We start from the raw sequence: 14,639 nt of genomic DNA, 5'->3' as shown, positions 1-14,639 counted from the left end.
AACTAAAATATCTAAACATATGTAACTTTGCAAAACACAACATGTTGTGTTCACGTGTTTCTAATGTTAAATGCGAAACAATTGTTTGAAGAATTTGATCCAGACATGCAGCTGTTAAAATTAGTGGATGACAAATTATTCTAGATGTTAAAAGTACCTATTCATTTTTTCGAATCATGAGGAAACTATAATAAGTATTTTTGAAAAATTTAAACGCAGAATGAAAGACTGCATTATTTAGAAAAACCAAAACGTTTCTTTTGAATGAGATATTTGGAATTAAAATGACACTACATTTTGTCTTTTTTTCACCCCTGTAACTTATTAAAATAAACATTATAGAAGTTTTCAGGGACTTTCGGTCCTCGGTAATAACGTAATCTTTCTTTCTGCGTTTAAATTTTTCAAAATACTTATTAGTTTTCTCAGGATTCGCAAAAAATGAAAACATTTAAAATACATTGAACATTTTAACGGGCGACATTTTGCGCCTATCCCCTTAAGTTAGCTGTTGTTTTTATTATCAAAAATCCCAAATATATCCCAAAAATCCTTAAGTATATTTTAGTTTTTGATTTAGTAGATTTTAGCTAAAAAATGGTAATTACCAGTTGTTGTTTTGGAATAATTAGGTTTCCAATTTTTTGGAATTCCTCTTGAGACAGTTAAGACGGATATGCAGATTACTGTATAAGTATACTGTATTTACATGGCCTAAAAAGGATCTACTGATTTTGTGAAAGCAAAACTACTGAAAGAGTAAAAACTGACCTGGCAATCCCGTCTAGCAAAGCTGATACGAAGATTGAAAGATTAAGGTTATCAAATCTACTGATAAAACAGTGGACAATGGAATGGAAACCAGCTATTAAAAAACAAACAAACAGGTTGTTAAATAAATCGAAAATTTCCAGCAAAATAAAACATATAATAATAAGAAAAAAATAAGGTTATAAAGTAAATTCTTTTTCTCCTTCTGAAGTTGCCGCAAAGGTGTCACACACCTAGAACAACACCTAGGGTCGTGACAGACAACTTCAGAGTCGGCCAGGACGTAAATTAGTTTAGCATTATAACGTTTTTAAGTCGTTGCGATTGTTGAAAAAACTGAACTGTGATATGTAGTTGTCACAATGGTAATAAATTAGTTGCCCGTGTAACTAAAGTTATTACTTAAAGTTGTAACATCGCAATGTCAGTCGGGATAGGGGACGTTGGCCGAAACAACTTAAAATGCTCTCGGGCAACGTTATATACAGTGCATTTGTTTGTACTGACAACCAATGCGTCGAAAAATTGCTACTTGGGTGAGACAGCAAGTGCAGTACAGATGTACATTGTACATGGAATCGTTACCACACACCACACTCCACAACCCACGTCACATTCTACAGTGACAGATGTGGTGGTCAAAACCTCAACATGTTTACAGCAGCAATGTTTACGACAGCCGTGCATGAGATTGAAAACCTGGAATGCATAGATATGAATTTTCTCCGGACATAGCTAAATGGAATATGAATGTTGGTCTCCGGACATAGCCAAATGGAATGTGACTCTCTACTACGCATTCTGCCATCAATACAGAGTTCAAAAGAATTGGACAAAATTTGTCGCCAAAAGATTGGAAAATTATTGCTAGAAGAGCTAGAGCTAGACGGAAGGACGAAAAACCTTACATTCTGCACGATTTAAAAAGAGAGGATATAAAAGATTTTAAAACTTTTGTTAAAGGAAACATGACTACAAGAAAGAAGGATGAAAATTATAAACCAGTTCTGTGGCAAACTATGTGCTGGCAACGATTTCTCAAATCACAGTCAATGACCATTGACTTCAAAGAAACTTTTGTAGTATTGAGGCGATTGGATTTTAGCGTTTAGTACAAGAAATTGTCGCCCAGCCCAAACCTGTTTACAAATTTTGCACGCTAAGCATATACCAATAACGGAAGCAAGTACTAAGATTTAATTTCGTTGTTTACTATAAATCCTCCAGCGTTATGTGTCGGTTTCAAGCCTTTTTCTTTTGGATTACCACATTACCACAGTAACGATGACAACGCTGACAAAACCTATGAAGATGTTTAATATTAGCTTTGTTCGTGGAGGCCGTCCATGACTGGTATATGACTGATTCGCATGCGCAGTTCTATTTTCAAGCGCATGTGAATCAGTCAGAAACCAGAACGGCCATGAACAAAGCTATTACAATAATAATCAAGTTCACTAGTATGCTTAAGTTTTGGGTTGTTTTTTTTTTTATTTTTATTTTTGAAGGTATACTTTTTAACGCGCGATATGAGGGTGAATTTTTATATGTTACAACCTACGATCCCGGCGCATGCGCATTATAACTTTGTTCTGATTGGATGTTTAAATGACATGTCAAAAATTATCCAATATGGCAGCTGTAGCGCAGCTGTGGTTTGGACTGTTGACGGTTTGGTTATGTATGGTTGTTGCGTTTTAAAATTTGTGGGAAGAGAAACAACAAAGGTTAGTTAATAGTTATACTGCCTTTTTAAATCGTTTTCATATTATATTTTTGAAGTTATACTTCAAAATGTTTTAATTTATGTATGTATCAGTCCAGAAAAGGTGTGGAAAGAATATATTAGTGTTTTTAAATATATTTTTCTACAAACGTGTTAAAAATGCAATTTTTAGGACTCCATAGGAGCGTTAAAATGCTACTTTAAGGCACTAGTGCTTTAAAATTTTTAAGGCACTGCAGTTAAAAGTGAATTGTCAAATTGTGAAACGTCAAAATATTTATATTTCATTTATTAACATTAATATTAATAATACAACTTGCGCAATTTGAAAAAGGTGGTTTAAAAGGTTTTTTATTATAATTTTGTGTCTTTGGATTTGTCTTCCTTGGGCGTAAAATAATAAAACATCTATTTTTATATTTCACTTTTCACCGTGATGTATAATTATGTATATCTGAAAGGTAAGTAGCATGCGGCTTGGTGGCCTTGTTGGTAGAGCATTGGACCAGAGATCAAAAAATCGCGAGATTGCGGGTTCAAATCCCGGACGATTCATATTTGTTTCTTTTTTTTAATATTTTGGTTTTGGTTCATTTTTGGTAATTATTGTTAATTTTTTGTATTGTAACTGTTAAGTAGGTATATCTATTTCGTTGAAATTATATTATAATAGAAGTATAACTTCTTACGTGCGTACAAAGTACACATACATTCTTTTTATGTTAGTTTAGCCTTTACGCTGGTCAATAAAAAACTGTAAATTGAACATTTCATTTTATTTAAGCTAATTCTAGCTTACCCTTAATAAATCCATGGTCAAGGGCTACTTTTCACCAAAATAATACTTAAAATATTTCTTTTGTTAAAAAGTTCACTTAGATGCAACTTGGCATGCCAGTTCCAAATGTTACATTATGTTAGTGCTAAAAGTTGATAACTCGAGATTTTCTTGTTTTTTTTTCCATATTGGAAAAAAAATTTGCATCGTATCTCTAAATAAATCAGTAGCCACAAAGTTAAGGAACAGTATTTTCGAGCTGCAGATTGAATCTAATGTTTAACAACATTATGGTAGCAGCTCAAATGTGTGTAAAATATTTTAACCCGTTTATCTCAAAACTACTAATTTCGAGTTATCAAGTTCTAGTATTAAGGCGACCATTTATGACTCCATAGTGCGCCCCCCATAGAGGCATCATAAAATTTATGCCCTCACAGCTGATTTTTTAAAAAATATTTAATAAAAATATTTACAATTAACTGGTAATATTGTCCGACAAATTTGTAAGTGTACTCCAGCTGTCAGACTCACCAAATGTTAGAAACCTCTATTTTTACGAAACGCCCCCTCTCGAAAATTTTCCGCATTAGAAAAGTTGTCCGACTCGACATGAATAACTGAATAAAATAAGTCTCATAAGGAAGGTAATAATTTTGTTTAATGGTGGGCCCAAGGCCTATAAGTCGCATATTTCTATGTTTTCCTACAAAAATCATTCTAACAGTATCGTTAAAAAAATTTTTGTCGAAAATTTTTAACAATTTGCTTGGGTAGTTTATCATAAATTTATTAACAAAAGGCATATCGGTAATGTACGAATAGAGTACATCTAAGTTAAAAAAGAAACGTGAAAATCCATTAGCAAAAGTCAGATATAATATCTAATGGAGTTAATCTAACTATATTATAATTTACAGCACGAATTTTAAAGTATCCCCTCTACTACGGCTAGCTAAATGAATTCGAGCTCCACATTTTTAAGCTTTGTAGACGACTCTGTTTAAATGCAATCTTTTTCAAACTTTGTGAATTAAAACTTCACTCCTTGATCTTTTAAATACTGCGAAATTTGGTTTAATTTTTATAAACAAATAAGATATGAACTAAGAAAAGTGACTAACTTCGTCTCTAATTGTTGTAGGATAACTTTTTTTTATTGATGAAAAATACCAGCTTTTCAAATATTAAAAAAAATTTTTCCGGGTAATAGCGTAAAAAGTCATTTTAAAAGTTTCTAACTAAAAAATTGCAATATTTTTGCGATGAAGTTTTAAAATATTTGTAGTGAAACAAATTGAAGTGTTCGACATTGTTCTTTACTACTTCTTTTTTTAAATTTTTTTTGATGGAATAAATCTCTTCCTCTCTTTTTTTCTTACTTATGCTACCCATAGAATCATTGTAAATTATTTTTTTTAATTTAAAATTAATGATTGCAAAAATAGTAGTTTGGGATCAACAAATAACTTTTAAACCAATTAATGAATTACTCTAAAATTTTAATCACATTTTTCTTCTTCTTAATTTTTTTCTTTTATCTAGACAGTACTGCCTGTTTTTCTTCAACTATGCCTTTCATTCTGTCCCTAAATTGTCATTCCATCTTTTCCTTGGGCGTCCTATACTTCTTCTAACTAACGGTGACTTGTCGCCCTGGCTATTCTTACTATCCTTAATTCAGACATCGTGCTTATGTGTTGATTCCACTCTTCTTTTCTGTTCTTTACACAGGTATTTATATTGTCTAATCCACAAATGTATCTAATTTCCTCATTTCTCACCATGCCCTCTAGTCTGTTTCCAGAAATCCTTCTTAATATCATCATTTCGTTGGTCTCCAGATGTTTTTGTGTTTTGCTTGTATCTGGTCTTGTTTTGGCCGTGTAAGTCATAAATGGTCTAATAACTGACATATACTCAGTCCTTTGCTTTCACTCTTAGGTGTTTGTTTTTGAAGTTATACTTCTTTAGGCACGAGGGCGAATTTTTACATTCCCTGGTGCATGCGCACACTGACAGTATGGTATTAGTCGCTACATCTTTTAAGTTATGTAGCGCAAATAAAGTGTGCGTGAAAAGAATATATTATAAGTCGGCGCACACAGTGGAGGCGGTTTCCGCTAGCGGGCAACGCTAGCGGGACCCGCTTTTAAATGTTTTCAAAAAGAATACACGTCTTTAAATGTACACGAACATAGTCAAAGCAGGTCCGCGCGGTCCAACCGCCTCAACCTGCCTGACCGCTTTTGCTAGAATGAGAATTTAGTTTTTTCCGCGCGGTTTTAATGTTTACTGCAATGATAATTTAGTTTATTCGCTCTTTTATAATAAGAATTAATAGTTCTCCATGGATTAATTTTATAAATAATTGTACATTATAATAAACAAAAGTAATAAAGTCAATCTTATTGAAACCGTAATTTTGTGTGACTTAGGTATTTCTAGAACCATTCCAGTATTAACTATTAACTAAATCAGTACTTGAAAAATAAATTTACAACAAATCTACTTACCTCAATGTTATAACAAGCCTTTCTTCCGGAAGGATAGCCTGCTTATGTAAATTACACCAGTTTTTAATTAAACGATACTCCTTCTTCTTCTTAAAGTGCCTATCCCTTCCGGATGTTGGCGATCATCATGGCTATCTTGACTTTGTCTACCGCAGCGCGGAACAGTTCAGTGGTAGTGGTATTATACCACTTTTGTAAATTTTGAAGCCAGGAAATGCGTCTTCTTCCCGGTCCTCTTTTACCATTTACATACCTTCCCTTGGAGAATCAGTTGGAGAAGACCGTAACGTTCTTGATTTCTCATTACATGTCCTAGATATTCCAATTTTTTTGTTTTGATGGTTATGAGAAATTCACACTCTTTCCCCATTCTACGCAGGAATTCCACGGTAGTAATTCGGTCAACGCAGGATATACGTAAGATGCTCCTATAACACCAGATTTCGAAAGCTTCGAGCCGATTCATAGATGTAACAGTTAGTGTCCAAGCTTCCATTCCGTAGAGCAGAACTGTGAATATATAGCATTTCAACAGACGGTATTTTGTTTTTAATGATATGTCTCGACTGTTGAAAATGGGTCTCATTCTAAAGTATGCTGCTTTCGCTTTTATTATTCGCTGTTTAATTTCTGAGTAGTCCCATTCGCTATTTAAATTCGTACCCAGATATGTATATTCTCAACTCTTTCGATATTCTGTTGGTTGACTGTAAGTTGAGCGTTTAATATTGTTTTTAACGATACTCCACTTTCTCCAAAATATATTTAAAAGTCTCTTGAGTCATTCTCATATACTGGAAGAATCGTTCATTATCTTTAATTTTTGGAATAGATGATGATATTCTCCATAAATTAATCTTTCTCGATTAATAGGATGTACATCAACTCTCTTTCTTTTCAGTTTAGTCAAAACAGAATCTAAAGCAATTATATCATATAATATAACTGCCAGATTTGAACGATCTCTCTCGCTTTTACCCGTCTTCACTGTGTTACCATACCCGCGCGCGAGAACCGCGCGGTTTGCCCGCTAGCGGAAACCGCTTTCACTATGTGTGCCGCCTTAGTGTTTTTAGTAAATATATTTATTATAACTTTTATGTCTGTGGATTTGTCTTCCTCCTTATAAGTAGTATTGAAAATGTTTATTTTCAATCAATGTATCTGTCACCGTGATTGTAATTATGTCCGAGAAATGATCGACTGAATACAAAAGCGGTGGTAGCTGATCGGTAGAGCATTCGCCTAGGGATCGAGAGGTTCGAATCCTGACAAAGTCATATCCTTTTCTTTTTTAATTTTGCTATTCTTTTTGTTCTTTCTAAAATTAGTTTAACACTTAAATACAATACAAAAAAAACTGTTTAAAGTAGATAGGTATATTGGTTTCGTTGAAATCATAATATGAAGTTAGATTATATTATAATAGAAGTGTAACTTCTTACGTGCGTACAAAGTACACACCCATTCTTTTTCAAATTGTGTCGTTTACGCATCCGGCTGTTCTACTGGCTTTAATTATTTGGTCTTTTACCTCTTCTTCGATATTATTGTCGGCTAATAGATTAATTCCCAGGTATTTGAAAGTTATTACTTGTATAAATTGATTGTCAAGCTCCAATTTGCATTTTATTGGTTCTTTGGATATTACTACGCTTTTTGTTTTTTTGGGCTGATATTTTCATAGGTATTCATTTCGTTTTCATGTTAAATTCGTGCAGTAATCTTTGTAGTTCGCCTTCACACTCTGCTACTAACACGGTGTCATCAGCGTAACAGAGTATTTTTTATCTCTTTATCGTCCATTTGGTACCCTCTTTTTCCTCACATTTTTAAAACTACAAAACTTAACTTTTCACGCAATATCAAGTTTGGAAGTTTATTTTTACAATAGTGATTATATTACAGGCTAGACAATGAAGCACTAAACTTACCAATTTTATGCAGCAAGACGAATTTTTATGCAACTTTATTGGATTCGTGAAAGTGCCAGGAAAGTTTGTGAAGAAAATTCATCGTGGTAAAATAAAAATGGCATTTTGTGCATAAGTATAATAAAATGCAATTCCAACGTGCCTAGAAAATTAAAAAATTGCAACTCATAAAATATTGACAGGAATGAGTTCAGTTTTGTTACTCAGAGGTGTTCGAGGAGGTAACTAAATAAAAATATGATAACGAAGATGGTCATAACCAAACAGGTGGAATACTAGTCAAACTCCTCAATGATGTTTATTCGACTGGTGATATCCCTGAAGATTGGTTAAACTCCGAATTCATAACCTTACCAAAAAAACAACGTCCCAAAAACTGTAACGATTATAGAATGATAAGCTTTATGAGCCACACTTTGAAAATCTTTATACGTATCATCCATAGCAGAATCAGAGATAAATGTGAAGAAGACCAGGATGAAACACAATTTGGCTTCAGAAATGGACTGGGAACCCGGGACGCACACTTTGCACTAAATGTATTATTGCAGAAATGCCGAGATCAAAGAAAAGACGTCTTTGCTGTATTTATTGACTATGAGAAGGCCTTTGATTGAGTACAACATCACAAATTAATTAAAATATTAAAGGAAAAAGGAGTTGATAGTCAAGATGTACGAATCATAGAAAAATTATACTGGCGTCAAACAGCGACAGCTTTCATAAATGGAAAATCAACAGAAATATGCAAAATACAAAGAGGTGTCAGACGACAGTGTTGTATACTGTCCCCACTGTTATTAAATTTTTATTCAGATAGAATATTTAAGGAAGCGCTGCATAATTTGGAATGGGGTGTGAAAGTTAATGGAATTCTGATAAATACAATCAGATATGCAAACAATACAGTTATTTTAAGTGATGATATCAATGGATAAGAACATCTTTTAAATGCCATTGACATAGTGGAAAGAGAGTTTAGCCTAAATTTAAACTGTTCAAAAACAAAATACATGGTATGTAGCCGTTTGGCCCATCAAGTTTCACGGTTATATTTTGATGGTCACATAATTCAAAGAGTACCCAGTTTTAAATATCTTGGTTGCCATATTACTGAACAACTAGATCCAGATAAATAGATAAAATGTAGAATCGAGATAGCCCGCAAGACAGTTTTAAAAATGAGGTCATTCTTCTGTAATGATATCTTGCAACTTCAACTTCGAAAGCGCACGATTAACTGTTACATTTGGTCAGTCCTCTTGTATGGTGTCGAAGCATGGACATTAAAAATATCCACCATTAATCGTTTGGGGGCCTTTGAAATGTGGTGCACAGACGTACACTGAAACTACCATGGACGGCTATTCTGACAAATGTGGCAGTCCTTAAGAGAGAAAATGCTGCCAGCGAGCTGCTTGATCACATCAAATATATAAAGATAGCCTATTTTGGACACCTAGTAAGGGGAGACCGGTATAATATTCTTTAACTTATTATGTGGGAAAATCGAAGGACGCAGAGGAATTGGTAGAAAGCAGGCCTCTTGGTTGAAGAATATCCGGGAGTGGACAGGAATAGAGAAAGCAGAACAACTATTTAGAATAGCTCGAGACAGAGACAGTTTCGCCATGTTAATCGCCAACGTCAAGGGGAATTGAGAGGACACGTTAAGAAGAAGAAGCAGATGGTCGTTGAGGTACCTGGTCCCACGAATGGATCTCGTCTTCAGAAGTTTTATGTTAATTTCGTTCTTAGTCAGTCGATAGTTATTACTCGTCATTGTCAATCAAATAGTGACAACAGTTGTACTCTTTATTGTTCCTGAATTATGGCTAGACGTTTCTTAACTTAAAAAGAATAGGAAAGCATCGCTGAAGAGCTAAGTGACTTGACAGAAACAGAGAAACCTTTTCTAGGCTCATATTTTAACGAATATAATATAATCAGGGGTGGAGAGTCTCATGACGGGTCCGATCAACAAGAACATTCTTCGCAAGAAGGAAATTTTAAAAGATATCTCGAAAGGATAGATTCTGCGAAAGAATAGGAGGAAAAGTCAAATCCAAATAACGACCAGTCTGGTCTCATAATGTCGATACAACTATATATGAAATTCAAAACCAAAACTCCTGAGTAGTCTTGTTCCTTTGGCAAAGCAGCTTATAGGACATGGCAGATCCAAAGCCGAAGTGATGAGACGCTTGAGTGGTCGCTCTGGAAGGATTTACAAACATGGTGAATGTCGGAGACCATCTGCCAAAGCAAAATTCTACCAGGAGGATATGCTGTAGATGTTCTCTCAGTAAGATAGAGACGAGAAGCAAATCAGTTTGTATCGCCGGTGACTTGCCACTATGAAAGTTGTGTTTTTTTTTCACATTATTGTTAATTTTTTCGTGTTATTTTAAATTTTTTAATAAAATTATATTCAACATTTATTCGTGTATTACTACACGTTGGGACACATCGGTCCCAATGTAAAACACTACTGGGACACATTTTTCCTATCTCCTTCTTCTTCTTAAAGTTCCCTCTCCTATCGGAGGTTGGATATCATAAAGGCTATGGTCACTTTGTTGGCTGCTGCTCTGAATATTTGTAATGAACTAGAGTTAAACCATTCTCTAAGGTTTCTCAGCCAGGAGATGCGTGTTCTTCCTATGCTTCTTCTTCCTTGGATCTTGGATCCTTCCTTGCATAATAATTCTCAGCAACTCATATTTTTCTCCTCTGGTAGTGTGACCCAAATATTCGAGTTTTCTAGTTTTTATACTTTTCATAATTTCTAACTCCTTATTTAAACGTCGTAGCACTTCAACATTGGTAATCCTTTGAACCCACTGATTTTTCAATATTCTTCTGTAACACCAAATTATCTCTACCTATCTCCTACCAAAGCATTTAAGAATATTACAAAAAATAGATCACTTTGGGCACCATTATAAGTAGAGCTCGGGAAATATGCAAAATACATATTTGCATATTTTGGATAAATTGTATATGTAAGTGCATATTATGCATTTATTAAAAGTGCATATTTTCAGATATATCACAATATGGATAAACATCTGAGGACACTAATAATAGTCTAAGAGCTAGTGAACCTTTTGACTAACGGTCGTCCTGTAAGGCTAAAAATTTGTAGAGTAATAATTCATAGCACACCAAAGCTAAAAACCATGACCTGGCAGGCCTCAGCGGTGCACGTGTATCTACCAGGTGAATCGAAAAGTGCAAATTTAGGGGGTAAAATAAACTTTCTCCTGTAAGGTTTAAATTTAAGTATGTGTTTGAGTAAGTCATTTAGAAGAAATGTGTACAATGACAGGCGATTCTGAAGAGCATAAGACCTTGCCAGGCGAGGGGAAAGATTAGGGGTTTTTATTAAAATTATTCTTTTTGCATCGAACAAATTTTTTTTAGGCTTTTTGAATCATTCCAAACAGAAAAGGTCCTTAGTTATTTTTCTCTTAAGTTAATAGTTTTTGTTATATAAGCGATTGAAAATTTTGAAAATTGCGAAATCGGCCATTTTTAACCCAAATCGGACATTTATCTAAAAATTTCAATATTGGCAAGGTACGCAGATATTCCTTAAACATTGATTGATGAAATCCCGAAGAGTTATTTGCAATAAAATAACGAAAACCGCTTTGTTTTTTTAATTGCTAATCAAGCGGGCGCTACACTGTAGTATAATTGAGGAAGTTTGAGCTTGCATAAATTCATTATCTCGAGAATGGGCAAATTTGAAGAGAAATGCTCAGACAGGTCGATTTTTATTTTTGAATTAGGACTTTTTGGTATATATATAATACTAGTGACGTCATCCCTCTGGGCGTGATGACGTAATCGATTATTTTTTTAAATAAGAGTAGGTGTTGTGTGATAGCTCATTTGAAAGGTTATTTAATTCTCTATTCAGTAATATAAACATTAACATAATTATTTATACAGGGTGTACAAAAAAAATTTTTTCTTCTATTTGTCAAATTTAATCAAAGTTAATTTAATAAAAAAAATTTTTTTGTACACCCTGTATAAATAATTATGTTATTGTTTATATTATTGAATAGAGAATTAAATAGCCTTTCAAATGAGCTATCACACAACCCCTACTCTCATTTAAAAAAATCATCGATTACGTCAACACGCTCAGATGGATGACGCCACTAGTATTATATATATGCCAAAAAGTCCTAATTTAAAAATAAAAATCGACCTGTCTGAAGATTGCTCTTGAAATTTGCCAATTCTCGAGATAATGAATTTATGCCAACTCAAACGTCCTCACTTATACTACAGTGAAGCGTCCGCTTGATTAGCAATTAAAAAACAAAGGGGTTTCCGATATTGTATTGCAAAAAACTCTTTGGGATTTCATCAATCAATGTTTAAAGAATATCTACCTACCTTGGCAACTTTGAGATTTTTAGATAAATATCCGATTTGGGGTTAAAAATGGTCGATTTCGCAATTTTCAAAATTTTCAATCGCTTATATAACAAAAACTATTAACTTAAGAGAAAAATCACCAAAGACCTTTTCTGTTTGGAATGATTCAAAAAACTTAAAAAAAATTTGTTCGATGCAAAAAAAATAAATTTAGGAAAAACCCCTAATCTTTCCCCTCGCCTGGCAAGGTCTTATGCTCTTCAGAATCGCCTGTCATTTTACACATTTCTTTTAAATGACTTACTCAAACACATACTTAAATTTAAACCTTACAGGAGAAAGTTTATTTTACCCCCTAAATTTGCACTTTTCGATTCACCTGGTAGATACACGTGCACCGCTGAGGCCTGCCAGGTCATGGTTTTTAGCTTTGGTGTGCTATGAATTATCACTCTACAAATTTCTAGCCTTACAGGACGACCGTTAGTCAAAAGGTTCACTAGCTCTTAGACTATAATGCAGTTTAGCGAGGTAGGTAAAAATATTCCTCGGAAATACCCCTTATTTTATTAGCATAATATGACAATAAATCCCAATGGACAGTAATGCACTTGTAAGATTGGTTGCAATATTCCAATTGCAAAATTGGATAATCCAGTAATCCAGCAATTTTTAAAAAAGTACTGCTATAATGATGTTAAAGTTCCTTTTGCTACAGCATGCAATTTACTATTGAAGCGATTAAAACTGCAATTTGGATTAATCCAGTATGGATATCTACGGACGAGATGACTGATGTTAAAGGAAGGTATATTACAAATTTGGTTATGGGAAGTTTAAGCGGGAGTGAGTGTAGCACCGGATATTTAGTTTCCGTTAAGGAGTTGCAAGATACAAAAATTGAACTATTTATACATTTGCAAATTAATCTCTGAGTAATTTTTTTTTACATCAACCGATACCAACAGACAAAAATTTGTTATTGTTAAGTAATGCTGCACCATATATGATCAAACCTGGACAACATTTAACCTTCCGCAACTAACATAGGTTTTCTGAACATTAAAGCTAACATCCATATCAGAGACCGACATAAAACAATGTTTCCATTGACACACTTTCAAGTGTAGGGTTGTGTTTACTCCTTGAAGGAGTGAAATTAAACAAGATTGATATTTTTTTAATTTATTAAGCCTCTTAAACATTAGCAAAATACCAAGGAAAATAAAGACAATTATAATACAACATCTCATTTGTGAAAAACAAGCTCAATTTTTCCACTGCTGTTTTTTTTGTACCTAGCTTCACCTTTTACTTCTGGCAATTGGGTTACTAAATTATCAGCACGTGTTCGCATGTTGTTTCGTTATAATAAATATTTTTTCCATCGAGTATGACACGTCCAACATCGGTCTCTCAGAAAAATTTTTATATAAAATTGGCGATAATTGCATAATCACTTGACACTAAAGACTCAAACTTCAACACTAAAAACAGGCACTTGAATTAGGCAGCTACTGATGGCGGCGAAGATACATAACGAACAATTTGGATATCATCGTAAAAACTCTAAGTGGTCCGTCTCACAGACCCAATGTTAGTCAGGGAAGGTTACAATATTTTTGAAGTTATACTTCTTTACCGGCGATATGAGGGTGAATTTTTATATGTTAAAACCTATGATCCCGGCGCATGCGTATTATAACTTTGTTCTGATTGGATGTTCAAATGACATGTCAAAAATTATTCAATATGGCGGCTGCGGTACAGCTGTAGTTTGATTATTTATGGTTGTTGCATTTTAAAATTTGTGTGAATAGAAACAACAAATAAAAGTTAGTTAATAGTTATACTGCCTTTTTAAATAGTTTTCATATACCTATATTTTTGGACTTTTGGACTATTTTGGACAAGGAAAACTCATTCTAATTTGGTAAGTAGTTTTTATTATAATCATATTGTAATTATACATTTGGATTAGGTTGAAATACAGTAGAGCGTCGATTATCCGAACTAATTGGGGACATAGGTGTTCGGAAAACCGATTTGTTCGGATAATCGAACTACAATATATTGATACATATTTATAGTCATACATATTGATCCACAAGTGAATAAAAGCCATATTTATATACCTATATATTTATTTATACCTTGATAATGACAACTAGCAACTAAACAAAAAAGTGCAGTCTTTGCAACAACATAATTATTTTTGGATACAATATTGAAGAAAATTGAAGATATTTTAAGCGTCAATTACTAACGCTTGCTCGGTATTCGAGTGCGGGACGCGGGAGTCGATAGTCCGAATAAGCGGTCGTTCGGTTGATCGACGTTCGGATAATCGACGCTCTACTGTACATTTATTTTCTCAAAAATGGGGATTTTAGAGAGAAATCCCAAATTAGGTCCGATTTTTATTTTTAAATTATGATTTTTTGGCGAACATTTATTTATCTAGTAGGTATGTAATGCTTTGATTTACATACTTAATTTGATTACCAACAAAAGTT

Source organism: Diabrotica virgifera, chromosome 4 (assembly GCF_917563875.1).
Source record: "Diabrotica virgifera virgifera chromosome 4, PGI_DIABVI_V3a".
Taxonomy (NCBI): domain Eukaryota; kingdom Metazoa; phylum Arthropoda; class Insecta; order Coleoptera; family Chrysomelidae; genus Diabrotica; species Diabrotica virgifera.
Note: the sequence above shows the minus strand (reverse complement) of the source record.